This window comes from Schistocerca piceifrons, chromosome 2 (genome assembly GCF_021461385.2).
Source record: "Schistocerca piceifrons isolate TAMUIC-IGC-003096 chromosome 2, iqSchPice1.1, whole genome shotgun sequence".
Classification (NCBI taxonomy): Eukaryota; Metazoa; Arthropoda; class Insecta; order Orthoptera; family Acrididae; genus Schistocerca; species Schistocerca piceifrons.
The window spans coordinates 481,901,361-481,918,176 of NC_060139.1; the positions used below are offsets into that span (position 1 = coordinate 481,901,361).

The 16,816-nt window shown below is 41.5% G+C and overlaps 1 protein-coding gene across 1 annotated transcript in view; it reads right to left on the reverse strand.

Annotated features, from left to right (window-relative positions):
* The window catches only part of LOC124775081 (nose resistant to fluoxetine protein 6-like), a 365,609-nt gene that overhangs the window by 256,446 nt on the left and 92,347 nt on the right, over nucleotides 1-16,816 (reverse strand). The gene's annotated exons all lie outside the window — the stretch shown is intronic.

The window sequence follows — 16,816 nt, forward strand, 5'->3', positions numbered from 1 at the left end:
TTGTTGACCGACGCACTCAGAGGCATTTGAATTGTATTATTATGGTGAGACTTTCATAGTCGAACTTTAAGATGGTGTGGAAGAGTTCAGTTGGCCTAGTTAAATGGTGGCCGTTATTTGAAAGTTTTCTCAGAAGTTTTACTAGTGCTCTGTGTTTCTTGTAAGCAAATTATTTAATGTTGGCGTATAAAAAGCCTGCACTCTATTAATACAGTTGTCCATGTGTAAAATGTTTAAGGTCAAAGTTGCGAATTTGTCACTAGTGTAACGTGTTCCTTACACGCTTACCCATATATCGAGTCAAAGGTTCTGCCGAGTGTTTCTGTGTTTCAGAGTTATTGGAATGTCTTTGTGATTCGCACAGAAACCTTTTACTGTGCCAGCGCCTTGGCGGGGAGTGAAATGTCATCCGAGGTCTGGCCTGGCAGTGTTTAAGAACCTGGCCACTACCGGGCGTTGTTCACATACCGCCTTGCAAAGTTTAGTATTCATCTCACTTCCGCCAAGGAGGGTTAGGCTGGTAGATATATAAATATATATTCTGTCTAATCTGTTCTCACGCGAACCTGTTTCCTTAAATATTAGCAAGTGTCAACTGATTAAACTTTAAATTGCATAGCATCTGCTGAGTTCCTTGCGCAGCTCTTTCTAGTAGTCTTTTATTAACACGTCTGAGCACGTGAATATTCTTTTTGAAAAATCAGTGTTTCTCCTGTAGTTTTTTATGTAAGTTGTTCTCTAATATTATGTAATTGGATCTTAGCTTGGCACTAGTGTTGAAGTGTCATTAAGTCTCCCTTTATTAGTAACCATTTTCATTATATGTACACTACCGCCCATTAAAATTGCTACACCAAGAAGATGACGTGCTGCAGACGCGAAATTTAACCGACAAGGAGAAGATGCTGCGATATGCAAATGATTAGCTTTTCAGAGCATTCACACAAGGTTGGCGCCGGTGGCGACACCTACAACGAGCTGATATGAGGAAAGTTTTCAACCGATTTCTCATACACGAACAGCAGTTGACCGGCGTTGCCTGGTGAAACGTTGTTGTGATGTCTCGTATAAGGAGGAGAAATCCGTACCATCACGTTTCTGACTTTGATAAAGGTCGGATTGTAGCCTATCACGATTGCTGTTTGTCGGATCGCGACATTGGTGCTCGCGTTGGTCGAGATCCAACGACTGTTAGCACAATATGGAATCAGTGGGTTCAGGAGGGTAATACGGAACGCCGTGCTGGATCCCAACGGCGTCGTATCACTAGCAGTCGAGATGACAGGCATCTTATCCGCATGGCTGTAACGGATCGTGCAGCCACGTCTCGATCCCTGAGTCAACAGATGGGGACGTTTGCAAGACAACAACCACCTACACGAACAGTTCGACGTCGTTTGCAGCAGCATGGACCATCAGCTCGGAGACCATGGCTGCGGTTACCCTTGGCGCTGCATCACAGACAGGAGCGCCTGCGATGGTGTACTCGACGACGAACCTGGGTGCACGAATGGCAAAACGTCATTTTTTCGGGTGAATCCAGGTTCTGTTTACAGCATCATGATGGTCGCATCCGTGTTTGGCGACATCGCGGTGAACGCACATTGGAAGCGTGTATTCGTCATCTCCATACTGGCGTATCACCCGGCGTGATGATATGGGGTGCCATTGGTTACACGTCTCGGTCACTTCTTGTTCGCATTGACGGCACTTTGAACAGTGGACGTTACATTTCAGATGTGTTACGACTCGTGGCTCTACCCTTCATTCGATCCCTGCGAAACCCTACATTTCAGCAGGATAATGCACGACCACATGTTGCAGGTCCTATACGGGCCTTTCTGGATACAGAAAATGTTCCACTGCTGCCCTGGCCAGCACATTCTCCAGATCTCTTACCAATTGAAAACGTCTGATCAATGGTGGCCGAGCAACTGCCTTTTCACAATACGCCAGTCACTACTCTTGATGAACTGTGGTGTCGTGTTGGAACTGCATGGGCAGCTGTACCTGTACACGCCATCCAAGCTCTGTTTGACTCAATGCCCAGGCGTATCAAGGCCTTTATTATGGCCAGAGGTGTTTGTTCTGGGTACTGATTTCTCAGGATCTAGGCACCCAAATTGCGTGAAAATTTAATCACATGTCAGTTCTAGTATAATATATTTGCCCAATGAATACCTGTTTATCATCTGCATTTCTTCTTGGCGTAACAATTTTAATGGCCAGTAGTGTATTTTGAGGGAAATCCTATATGGGAGTTTGAATTTTTTAAGTTTGTCAGTAATTCTGTTTTCTTAATAAGGAAATATAAAGCGAGTGGTATTAGTGCCTGGCAACGTTAAGTTTGTAATTGACTTTTTAACAAAAGCTTCTTTAACGAACTGAAATAGTAAGTTTATAAGGGTGTTTTAGTGAAGAATGTTAAGTGTGGCCATCTTAACATAGTAACTGGTTTTAAGGAATTTGACGAAGTGACTATGTGAAATAATTGATAATTGCTGTGCTTCAGGTTTCTATAAATGCCTGGCACAAAGTTTTTTAGAGCTTTCCCTTAAGGGACTGTTTATTTGGGTACTGAGTACATTTGGTTTCTAACTATATTTGCAAAGCTTTATCCTGTGGCTCGTCCACAATTTGTAATCGTCAAATTCCGTAAAAGGCGTAATGTCAATAAACTGTCTTAATTATAAATTGTGACTACCAACCATGATTGCATCCCGTTGCGTTGGATAACATCACTCTGGACCAATGCTGCAGACACCAACCAACATGCTCCCTACACCAACGATCTCTTTCTCGACGATGGCGTGATTGAAGTGGGATTCATTCTACAGGCTTCCGAGAATATAAACAGCCTGATTTCATCGCCGCAAAATGGTTCTGGCAGAGACAAGTGTAACGGTAAGGGTTGCAAGGTTTGCAGCGACCTGCTTAGGAGAGAGATGTCTGTTCCTTTTCATCAGTAGGGCTATGTGTCTATCCTATTGCGGTGTGGTGCCCGTCTACGACCACCGACATGCTTTCTCATATTATTGTCACCTTCTGTGGCCTTTTCAAATCGCGAGATGACACTTTTGGACACACCCATTACTGTGGTCACAGTAGTGACACTTCGACAGGCTTCGAGCCGTCCAACTGTTCGTCCACGACCGTAAGCAATCAAACGGTGTAGACATGTTGCCGTGCCACACGAAATGTCGCACAAATCAGTTCCACAACATCCTTTGTTGCTGCATGAACTGGCGAATTGATACAAACCGTTCGTGCACAGGCTGTGTTGCAGTTAACACGTCCTGCTCTCTATATTTACTTTTACTGTCATTGGTCGGGTGTTCCCTAGCAATCGTTGGTTGTTCCGCAGGAGTTGGCAGTGGCTTCTTAGCAAGTCTCAAGCATTGTATGTCCAGAAACTACCACTAGTAGACATATGAACCATTATACTGTATACTATGAAAGGCTTCTATTGACCTTACAGGAGGTGCTCGGTGTAGTTACCACCCATTCTTATTTATTCTTCAGCCCTCCTTCGCAGAGAATCACTAACTCATGTGAACGCACCTAGCTGTGAAACAAACTACTGTAACGTGTACATATTGTCGGTGGGTGTGGAAAACACCTATGACTTCAAATGTCAATACATCTAGAGATTAAGGTCAGGTGAATGGAGAGGCCATGCTACAGGCACACCTCAACGAATCAGTCGTTTGTTTGGTCTAAATGTTTGTGTTAGGTACTTCAATATGAGACGTGCCTTCTCTAACAGAGATCGTATCCGCTGCCTTTATTAAGGACAACATTCTCTAGTAATGCACAGCATTTATTGTGAAAAAGTTTGTGATAAACTGCACCTGTTAATTTTTTCGGTTAACTGTATGGCACTATGTGTTTGCTGCACACAGTTCCCGCCCAAGCATAGATACTAAAGGAAACATGATGTCTTTCTTCAATGATAGCTCGAAGATATCCATCTGTTCACATTTGTTTATTGCCGTCATTTATTATCCAACTCTCTTTGAATCCCGTCTCATCCATAAAAAAAATACAAGCTGTACCTGCGAATCTCGAGCGCTCCATCATAGAACACATTGATAGAACAGTAATCTGACGTGGTGGTCTTGTACACAGCGAGCTTGCAGTCACTACAATATGGGTAAAGCAGCTGTTACAAAACGTTTATTACGCGAGAACTTGTTTTATATCTCCAGAATCTCAAGTTCTTTGCACACTTGCTTCCAGATCTTCTAATTGTCGTTACAGTCGTCCCTTTATATCCGTCGTACGATCTGCTCGAGGTCTATGTCGATTCCTTGTCCTTCTTGCAAACGACACACTGTCTGCAGTGTCTTCAAGTAGCTGGAATATACTGCTGAGCATTTTTTACTTCAAGAGCCAATTGCAAGTATTATACCGACTGTTTAAAAAATATTTTTACTGCCTTTGGGGACAGGTTCCTTACACAAAACAATAAAGAGGTTCATATTAACGTATGTCTGAAAATCCTTAGTTTTCGAGTTATTAATGAAAGTTGTCGTTCAACGGCTTTCCAGGTACAATCCAACTTCCTCATTTAGCTATGCACCCTTATGACTCATGGTGTCGCATTGCCAGGGAGACCTGGTCAATCTCGTCATTCGTCAGTCTTCGTGTCCATTGTGTACATACGCTACAGGCAGTGAGTTAAATGAAAGTGTTCCGGGCGAGCGTGGCATGATATTCATTTCATGATCAGGCAAACATGATTTTTACGTACGACCGTGCGAATGGTAATGGACACGAGGCTGCACGCCTCTATCACAAGGCGTTTCCAGATCGAAGACAGCCGAATCATCCAACCTTTGGTGATGTGTATCGCGGCGTTGTCGAGCCACTGTCCGTAGCACCACAGATTAATTGTTGAGGTTGGCCACGTGTTGCTCCTGTGCCTGACGAGGAAGAGCACGTTATACATACTGGGGAAGAAGAGCCAGGTATAAGTGCAAGACAAGTAGCCTGACATGTGGTACATCTCCAAGTTCAGCATAGAGTATACATCACGAGTATCTCATGTATCCGTATCATCTTCAGCGTTTTCAAGGCCCTTACGTCTCACCCACCACAGAAGTGCTTTCGCCGATGGTTTGTTGCACAAACTGTCAATATGTTGAAACTTCCTGGCAGATTAAAACTGTGTGCCGGACCGAGACTCGAACTCGGGACCTTTGCCTTTCGCGGGCAGGAGAGCTTCTGTATAAAGTTTGGAAGGTAGGAGACGAGGTACTGACAGAAGTAAAGCTGTGAGGACGGGGCGTGAGTCGCGCTTGGGTAGCTCAGTTGGTAGAGCACTTGCCCGCGAAACGCAAAGTTCCCGAGTTCGAGTCTCGGTCCAGCACACAGTTTTAATCTGCCAGGAAGTTTCATATCAGTGCACACTCCGCTGCAGAGTGAAAATCTCATTCTGTCAATATGTTGTTTGCATCTTGAGTTTTGTTTGGAAGGGATAGACTAACACCAATCAGCACGTAAGGGCCGATCACAGTCGTCGTGCTGTACTACAGGCTTGACATCAGTATCAGTTAAAGATTACAGAGAGGACTCGAATTGTAGGTGACTGTTTGGTAGGGTCCTATGTTCTCCCACCACGTCTTACAGGTGCTATCTGCAGCAGCTTCACTGAGAACACCCTTCAAGATCTACTAGAAGTTGTGGCGAAGTAAATAAACATGAAACGTCGTGCAAAATTAAAACTGTGTGCCGGACCGAGACTCGAACACGGGCCCTCTGTCTTTCGCGGTCAAGTACACACAGTTTCAACCTTCCAGGAAGTTTCATATCAGCGCACACTCCGCTGCAGAGTGAAAATTTCATTTAGGAAATTTCCCCCAGGTTGCGGGTAAGTCTTCTCTCCGTAGTAGGTGCCCTTTCTTTCAGAAGTGCTAGTCTTGCAACCTTCACAGGGGCGTTTGTGTCAAGTTTAGAGGGTAGGAGATGAAGCACTAACAGAAGAAAGCTGTGAGGACAGGTCATGGGTAGTGGTTCGTAAGCTCACCCCGTAGAGCACTTGGCCACGAAAGGCAAAGGTCCCGAATTCGAGTCTCCGTCCAGCACACAGTTTTAATCTAGCAGAAAGTTTCAGAAAGGCGCACACTCCGCAGCAAAGTGAAAATCGCTTTCTGGAAGAAGAAACTCGTGTTTCATGCACAAGGAGCTCCAGCACATTTCAATCCCTGTGCTCGAGAGACACTGTCTGGTATGTACCATGACAGATGAGCAGGTAGTGGACCAGTTCCATGACCTGCATGTTTCCCCGAGCTCAATCCTTTATATTATTATGCCTGGGAGCACCTTAAACAAGTGATCTATGCAGAAACTCTTCATCAGTGCGTCATGCAATTCTACGAAACCATTAGAAACTGTCAGGGAGTATTTGAAAGAGTGCAAGAGTCCATGATTCGACGAGTGCATGAGTGTATACAAGAAAGATGAAAACATTTCGAGTATTTATCACTTAAATTGTCAGCTTTCATTAATAGCTCGAAAACCAAGGATTTTCAGGCATGGTTCAAATGGCTCTGAGCACTATGGGACTTAACTTCTGTGGTCATCAGTCCCCTAGAACTTAGAACTACTTAAACCTAACTAACCTAAGGACATCACACACATCCATGCCCGAGGCAGGATTCGAACCTGCGACAGTAGCAGTCGCGCGGTTCCGGACTGAGCGCCTTAACCGCGAGACCACCGCGGCCGGCGATTTTCAGGCATGAATTATTTTCTTGTTTTGACATAAGGAACCTATCCCCAAAGTCTGTAAAAGTAATTTCAAAACACCTTGTATATCAAAATCCGAGGACTAAGTATAGAGTAGCACACAACCGGTAGGAAAGGAGCAATGAACGGCAGTAGGAGGACGGCCTGCAGCAATAAACGCTGGTCGTCCTTGACAGAAGTAAAATGGCCCATGCTGCAATAATTATGTGTTTCCAGACATATTTTTATAGAACTATTCCTAGTTCGTGCCAGAACTATCTCTTGTGAGAATATGGGAAACCATTTTAACCCCTTCATAAGTCTTCGACGTTTTGAGTAAAATTACCATATTAATTTGAAAACATAGGTTCTCGGCTCCCTATGCTCGTATTGCACAATTATCACACTTGGAAGACTATGCTCTTTCCGAGAAACACTATCGAGAAATTTTAGGGTTCTGGCGTTTGAGACTGACTGCATAACAATTGTACTGTACTTCTCGCATAAGAACTGCGAGCACAGGTTGAGAGCAAAAAAATGGCTCTGAGTACTATGGGACTTAACATCTCAGGTCATCAGTCCCCTAGGACTTAGAACTACTTAAACCTAACTAATCTAAGGACATCACACACATCCATGCCCGAGGCAGGATTCGAACCTGCGACCGTAGCGGTCGCGCGGTTCCAGACTGAAGCGCCCAGAACCGCTCGGCCACGAGCGGCCGGCGGTTGAGAGCAATTTGGGTTCATACGGAGGCATATGGAGAGTGGTTTTTACCTCGCTCCATTTGTGAGTGGAATAGGAAAGGGAATGCGTACGGTGGTACACGATAGCTTTCGCCACGTACCGGAAGGTAGATTACGGAGCGTGGATATAGATCCAGGTATCAGACAGAGGGTACACAACGGGTTGCTCCAGCAATACGCGGTAATGAGAGTATCGTTGTCTCAGCTGTTTCCCAGACAGTACTTAGTTAACAACAGATGAAAATCTATTGATGTGGCACACCTTTTTGTCTTTGAATGACCACAACCCAGGTACACTATTGTGTCCCACACGTCGAAATTGCGACTATGCTTGAGCAACACTCTAGTCATAAATCACGGATCGCGGCGAGTTAACACGATCACTTACCAGAATTTTTTTCTTATCAACGGTAAGCCGAAATGAACATATGACCAAAAAACTGAAGAAAACCACAATCTAAAACGGCAAGTCAAGTCGTTCGAGCCTTGACAAGGACACCAGCTTCTCTTGGTCTTTACTTACAAGTCTAATTCAGCGCAAGAAATGTTAAGTATTGCGCTTGCGACTAGTCGTACTTGAGCGTTTGCACCTCAATCAATTTTCTTATAAATAACTCTGGTCTCTGTGGTTCCCCAGTAGTTGCGCAGCTTGTAACACACAGGACCAGACACTGCAGACGAGCCCTGGAATTGCAGTTGCTACCGCTTGTTCATTCAAGTAAATCAGTTCCTACTCTCAATTATTGCAGAAGACTAAGATATTCTGTCACTAAGCGTCGTTTACAATTAAGGAACTGGCTCTTAAACCCGATATCCTCGCCATTAACGATACTTTAAACAATATTCTCTCCTCAACTGTATACACATAGATGAGGTAGAGGGGATTATACGTGGGCTTCCATTATATAGAATCTATTTCTTTAGATAACATTTCCTGGCTGGGTAATTAATTCATCTGTTTGTGTCCCTAAAACTATCACTGCTAACAGGTACTCTGAATACTGGTGTTGAACAACTAGAATATTAAGGCCACTTCTATTCAGAAAGAGATTTCACTCGAATTGGGTCTTAATTGATTTGAACAATTTATAGTTGCAATACCAAGACCAAGAAAGAAATGCTCGGATTAAAAACGCAGTAAGACAGCGATGAAGTCTTTCAACCCTACCGTTCAATCTCTACATCGAAGAAGCAAAGAAGGAAATAAAAGAAAGGTTCCAGAGTAGGATTAAAATTCAAAGTGAAAGGATGTCAATGACAAGATCCGCTGACGACGTTGTTCATTGAAAGTGAAGAACTACAGGATCTCTTGAATGGAACGAACTGTCTGATGAGTACAAAATATGGTTTGAGAATAAACCGAAGAAAGACGACAGTAATGAGAAGTAGCAGAAATGAGAATAGCGAGAAACGTAAAGTCAGAATGGTGATCGCGATGAAAATAAAGTTATAGAATTCTCGTACCAGGCAGCAAAGTAACCCATGACGGACGGAGCAATGAGGACATAAAAAGCAGATTAGCACAGGAAAAGAGGGCATTACGGGCCAAGAGAAATCTACTAATATAAAACATAAGCCTTAATTCTCTAAAAGAATTAGTTAACAAAAGTACTTACGCAAAAAGTTAAAGTTACTTCATGCACAAGAAAATCAAAAGAAAATCCAAAGCAATAAGGCGCTATTAAAGGGAAGACGAGAACTTCATACAAAAGGTAACAAAAACGTGATAGAATATCCCGTATTAAGCGACACTATTCGAAAATGTGTTCGAGGGAACGAGATACAATTTGTTCAGAAAAATAATTCAATACAATAAAACAATAGTCTTATGTTGAATAGACAGCAGAAGTCTAAAGGTAGGACAGCAGATGATGCATAACAAATAACAAAGACAATACTGTCCAATCTTTCCAAGATGAATCACAAACACATATACAGCTAATAATGACAATAACAATGTACCGAAAGTGAAGCCATATGAAGTTGCAGGTTCGAAGAACGAAAAACGGCCTGACGATGATAGTGTTTCAGTAGAAATGGTATTACAATGGAGGCTGCAAAATTGTTTACAGAATGTCTGCGGAGTAAGACAGCCTCCAACAGTGAAACAGTTCCGTAATTGTCTTACTTCATAAAAAAGGAGACAGACAAGACATAAAGGACTTCAGCCCACTAACTCTCATCCCCTAAAGTGTAATAGATTAACACTAAAATTAATTACAACAGCATAGAAAAAAACCATATTTGAATTGCGCAAAATAATAAGCTTGATTTAAAAATGAATGTTGCACAATGAGCCATTTAAAAGTTATGAATTACATTGTAGAAAGCAGAAATGAATATGCACTATCACTTTCTTGGTCCACCTACCATCAACAAACTCGGCTACAAGCCCCGTCCTTCTACATATCATTTTCACTGCGCTCATCTTCACATTTTGCATTCTAGTCTGTTCGATCTGCTTGTTTTTCCGTATTCCTCACAGATTACAAACATTCAGTATTTCATTATTAGTCGATACATTCTCTTTTTTAATAGTTTTCGCACTGTATGTCTTTAACTCACCGATTGTGTCAATACTTGTAATATGCGCTGATTGAAATTTTTTCTTATCACATAAATCGAAAGTTTTGTTGTGAAAACGCCTCTTATCTTTGATTCCAGAGGCAGCTATTTGGGCCATTACCCATAAAACGCCATCTTACATCCCATTTCTAATAGCCTCGTCGTCGATGGGACGATAAACTGTAATCTTAATTTCTTCCCGTCATACATCAATCTTATGCTTCCCACCATAATATGTTCATCCTCTAACGCCGCCACACAACTCACTAGTTGTTGCTCTATAAACTTTTTCATCTCTTAATATATCAGCAACTTAAAAACTGGTTGCCATTACTGAGTTAACATCTGAAAGAAAGATATGGCCAAAACTGGCAATTGATCCGTCCAGCTCTTCCTTCCATGAAACGTTCCTAAAAAACCTTCTGAATTCTGCATCCCACACATCATCAAATTTACATCCCAAAAGCAAAGACCTCACCCGACAACAAAAAATTTCTTTCAGCCACCTCTATCCGTTTTTTGAAACATATACGTTTACTTCTACCTTGAACCTGAATTTCCCAAATTCCTAAACTAAAAATCAAAAAGACCTACAACCTGAATTTCCCAAATTCTTAAACTAAAAATCAAAAAGACCTACATCACATCAGTCATCGTAAAAAAAGACACATATGGGGCTAACACTCAGTCCTAAATCTGTCACACAGATCACCTTTCTGTATCATCTTTCAAGCCAGTGAGACCTTTACCCCCATTTCAAGCTTACCCGCCACTTTCCTATTCTCACTGCTGAGATAAATAGCTTTGAACTTGAAATCATAGTGGGGAAACTATAATCTGATTTGAGCTCCCAGTCATTTACATAAAACCGCTCGAGAAGGACCCTGCTCCTAGATTCTTCACGTAAAGCTCGACTGAATCCCCACCCCGAGAACCATATTCTTAGAATACCATTGCCAAAAGTGCCTAATACCCAATGATATCTCACTGTTAATTCCGAAATTACCGTACCCTCAAATTCCCTCTGCAAAACTCTTCATTTTCTTAGGCAGCATGCCAATGTCGTTCTCCAGTTCGTTAGTTGTAGACGTATTCTTTGCGGTCCCACAGACGCCCCAAAGATACAGGTAAACCTCATCCCATAAACTCTGCTGCAGTAGAGTTAGTCAGATCTGCTAACATTCCACTGCACTCACATAATTCTCACCACCCATCCCATTAGCCCACTGTACCTACAACCACGTACAGTCCCTCTACCACTGCCATGACACCACTCCTTGCCACAGCCTCTAACTGTCCTCTTCAGCGTCAAATTTTAGGTCCCCATACCTTCTAATCTCCTTTCCGAAGAAACTTTTCGTACTATTTGCTCAGTGCATGAATTCGGTGGTTTGCTTCCCTTATCCAAGATGCCATGACAAGGCATCGCAAGCCCTCTCCCTTCTCTTTCTTTCCGCCCAAAAAACATGGCTTCGATTCCATGCCCCCTATTATTTTCATCCAAGTAACTTTCACATTATAAGTGCATTTCCAAAATAACCCTTTTCTTCAAATGTAATACCACGTTCTTCACCTCACCCTCAAATTCGTACCCAACCATTTACCTCCCAAACAACATCTTCCCAATTCGAATTCTTTACGTCAAAGTTTGCTATGTAACCATGTAAAGTATTTTAGCGTAACCTTGGAGCATCGGAAGCGAAAAGTTGTCCACATCTACTTCTAAATACGACGCTAATGTTTCCTGATTGTGACACCTGCTTCAGTCATGTATTCCATGATCAAGTTCCAAGCTTACGGCCGACCGGAGTGGCCGTGCGGTTCTAGGCGCTACAGTCTGGAGCCGAGCGACCACTACGGTCGCAGGTTCGAATCCTGCCTCGGTCATGGATGTGTGTGATGTCCTTAGGTTAGTTAGGTTTAATTAGTTCTAAGTTCTAGGCAACTGATGACCTCAGAAGTTAAGTCGCATAGTTCTCAGAGCCATTTGAACCAAGCTTACGGTCGGGACGTCCCTTGATTTGTATTTTTCTCAACAGATGACACTTCACTGACACATTTGCACACCAAAAGTAGAAGGTAAATGGCTCCTTATAGTGATTCGTTAGGAAATACATTCACTAGTTATAGGATGTAAGAACACATTTGACCCCACAATCAAATCATACATACGCTGTAACTTTTCTCAGTGAAAATATTTCATTGTTGTGAAGTAAACGTGGAATAGACTGGTTTCCTATCTTGAAAAATGGTTCTAATGGCTCTGAGCACTATGGGACTTAACATATGAGCTCATCAGTCCCCTAGAACTTAGAACTACTTAAACCTAACTAACCTAAGGACATCACACACATCCATGCCCGAGGCAGCATTCGAACCTGCGACCGTAGCGGTCTCGTATCTTGAACTTTGTGTGTCTGCGTTGTCGCCTGAACAATGCAAGAGGTGTAAATACTGAATGATATTTGATAAAGATGAAGTGTCAAAATATCTGAGACTGTATAACTGTATTTTAATTAATTTCTATCAAAACCTAAACCGTACAATAAGAAGGATGTCCTGTGAAATTCTGTAGTGTGCAGTACAGTGAACAGTGCTGCAATGCGTTACGTCACACTACGTTACTTCGCAGCTTCAACACACATGAATAACAGAATAAAAATGCTAAATTAAATTACAAAACGAATTTTGAAGGAATAAGAAACCAAAAATATTTCTGTGAAAATTCTCTAGAATTTTACGAACTCAGACTGATTAAACAAATTTGCAAGCCCTCACTGTATGATACACTTTGAAATGGAAAGCTGCACTGCGAGAATTAAACTGTGTGCTTAAGAACTTTACCTAAGCTGACTCTTAGATTAATTCTGAAATGCAACACTTAACTGTGAATCATCTCATTACCTCGACTGTAATGTAACTCGCTAACGAATATTCATGTCTCATTTGTGGCAGCGGTAACTCAATACTGCTCGAAGTGATGCACGTGGATATGTAGCGCAGCAGCAAATCAGCTAAATAAAAGAAAAGCATCGAGTGCACTGCAATGAGTGCAACCATTCGAAGCATTTCATGCTACCTTTTTAAACAACTATGTTCCGGTCAGTGTAATGTGGCGACACACATAATCAGAAAGATAAGACTGTGTGAGGAGACGGTGGTAGAGTTTTAAGTTTGCTAGATGACTGAAAGGAGACTAACGTTTTTTAAAGAACTATATTGTGAATAACGAAAATCAGTCCTTAGCTGTTACGTTCATCTTTACAAAAATTACCTCTTATTTAAAAGTATGACTATCGTGAAATTAATTGCTGAAATGGTAAAGGAGTGGTAAATCTATAACTGCTGAGTGCAAGCCATGTGAACTGTTAATTTTATGACGTCTGGAAAACGAAACTAACCCAAACCAATAAAGAAAATTCCTATCAAAACTTCCCGTTTTCCAAACATGTCATAAATTACATGCAATCAAGAAGTGCAGCAACTGGAAATCTTCGTTTCTCAAACTAATCTTTAACAAATTGTATTTCCAAAATTCAACATCCTCTGTATCTTTATCTCTGTGCTCTGCAAGTCATTTCTACTGCGCGCTGTATCGTGACCAACACCCAACTCACTCACTAGCTTCTCTCATAGCCAGAATGCTGCAGCAATGGCAATGCTGCTAGCAACCAAAGATCACATTGCCTGTAGTGAGAACCTCTATGGCGTAACGTATCGATGATTGAAAATCCCTGTTTGAAAAAAAAATCCAATGTACAGGTATGAAGTATGACGCATCGTATAAAAGTAGAGTTTACATCACTTTTCTTGAATACCAAAAATAAGCTAGAAACCTTATAACGTGTCTATGCGCATGGAATGTATCGCTGCAACAATGTGGAGCGTGAAGAGTGAGAAAACCAAGGAACAGAAAACTGTAACAATTTCAATTGTGGCGTGAAATAATTTGAAATGAGATGTGCCACAATGTTACTAAAACTACGCCAGCCGAGATATAAAGAGATGCTAGTAGTGTACAAAGAAACTGATACCAGAATAAGGGTAGCTTAATAACAAGAAACGTCATAGCCTGGGTATGGCCTCTGACAATGTGAACTGGAATGATGTATTCGAAATCCTGTAACGATTGGGATAAATTACAGAGATAGGCGAGTGTTCAACAATATTTATGAAAACCAAATGGTAACAGTAAAAGTGCAATATCAAGACAGGTAAGTACGTGTTAGGAAGAGAACAAAGCAATTCTGTAGCTTGTCATCAATATTATTTAGTTGTTATGTCGAAGAACCAACACTTAGAACAGCTGTTGGACGTAATTCAGTGACTATTTGACACAGAGTATGGGTAGGCAAAGCACAAACAAAGGTGACAAAAAGTAGCAGAAAGGAGAGTAGCACCTTACCTAATATGGAAGTACGAAAAGATAAAATAATAGAAGAATGAAGGAATCCTCCCAGTTGGGGGCAAGATGACACTGAGTGGCTGAAGCAAGGAAGATGTCAAACTGGATTTGTAAAGAGAAGAAAACTTCCATCAATGAAACCACTGCAGTGGTTTTAAATACTTGCGTGCAACGGAGTAAAAAATGAATAAAAGTGCACTTTAGGGGCTCATCTTTGTATGGAAGTGAATCGTCGCCATGGTAATGACAATGAAAAAGAAATTGAAAAATATTATGCTTTAGAAAGGTGTTAAAACGAAGTGAACAGATAAAGTTAGGAGCAAAGAGGTGCTACAAACATACGGAACGATACGAAACCCAGATATGTAGATTTACCATGTACTAAACACTTCACGGTGGCTTGTAGAGTATACATGTTGATGTCAAAAGTAAGAGTAGACAAAAATTATACCATCTTATAGCTCGTATATCCTGTAGGCAAAATATGTCACATAAGCTTCTAGCAAGAGTCATACGATAACCTCAAAGTCAGTTTCTATCTATTACACCGCTCTAGCTAACTACACATAATAGTTGACTGACTAAAAGCGTTCTATGCCCTCGAACCAGAAGCGTATAGGGAGAATGTGGCTACTCCACCGTCATCAACAGAGTTCCCTTTTTAATCTTGACCCTTCGACTGTTACTCATGAGACTTAGTCTGTGTGACTGATAGACGACGTATCTGTGAGGTCCCATCGAGCCGAAAATTCCATTGGTCTGCGCAAAATTCCGGAGAGATAATATGTAGCTGCTAAAAAGATAGTAGCGGTAGGTTTAACATAATTGCTAGATCTACGAAGCAAAGGAAGTGAAGGCAATCTGCTTGTTTCGAAGCCAAATTACGCATGATGGACATACCAAGGAGGGAGCAGACCAGCACAAGCAAAGAGGACATTCCTCGCAAAGAGAAGTCTACTAGTAGTCTACTAGGCCTTAACTTGAGGAAGAAACTTCTGGGAATGTACCTTTGGAGCACAACACTGTACAACAGCGGATCATGGACTGTGAGAAAACTAGAAAAGAAAAGAATAGAAACGTTTGCGATGTGGTGCTATAGAAGGATGTTGAAAATTAGGTGGACGTATGAAATAAAAGACGACGAGGTTGTCTGCATAATCAGTGACGAGAGGAGATGTAGAAAACGTAAAGAAGATGAAAGGACAAAACAACAGGACATTTGTTAAGACATCAGGGAATAATTTCTACGGTATTTCAAAGAACTGTAGAAGGTAAAAACTGTAGAAGAAGGCAGAGATTGCGATATATCCAACAAATAACTGAAGAAGTCAGGTGCGAGCGCTACTTTGACAAGAGGTCTGTACGAGCTTCCCTCACCGGTTTGAATCATACTGGCAGGGAGGGCAGCGCTCGACCAGGACTTCAACATGCGTAAACAGGAAGGCGCAATTGTCAACCTTTCTCGAGAACATCGAGTTTGAAAATTTTTGGTTTGCTTATATGCTTCATATGATCGCTAATTTTCAAAGGGTCCGCAACCGAGCGAGTAAGCTCTTAGTTTCGCGAGCGCGATGTCTCTGGATCGAATCTCACTGTCGCTACGCCCTTTCTTCCCCACGTAATTCTAGCAACAGATATACGTCATACCCCATAAAACTGTGTGATGAGCGAGACCCGTTTGTGAACGTACATCAAGTTCGTTTTCCAGTAGATGCATGGAAAGAACCATGCACATGCAAAAATTAGGCATTTGCTCGTAATACATGTGCTGTATGTTTTAGTAATTATTATTTTCCATGTTTCTACGATCAGTAGCATCCCGTTTCGTGCAGTTCCCTGTAGGTTTCACATTATACTCATCACAAATGTAGATAAAACAACACACAAAATAACTGTATCGATTTGATTGAAAATCCTTGTGTATTGTCTTACAAAGAAAATTCTTCTTTTTTTTTAGGATAAAGATTATGAAAATAATAATCTGTTGTTAGCGAGAATGAAAAAAAAAACAAAACGAAAGTAGTGGCGGTGAGATTCTATTCAGAGATCTCGCACTTATGATACTAATAGCTTACGCGCACGGCTACAGACTTCTTGAATACTAGGATTAGATTAGATTAGTAGTTGTTCCATAGATCATGAATACGACACTTCGTAATGATGTGGAACATGTCAGGTTAATAAAAGGTGTTTATACAAGATATTACATTAGACAAAATATTACATGACACTCAATAACTTTTTTTATGGAGGTAGGGAAATTACCCACTTCCTATATCCAAAAATTCATCTAATGAGTAGAAGGAGTTGCCATTAAGAAATTCTTTTAATTTCCTTTCAAATGCTATATGGCTATCTGCCAGACTTTTGA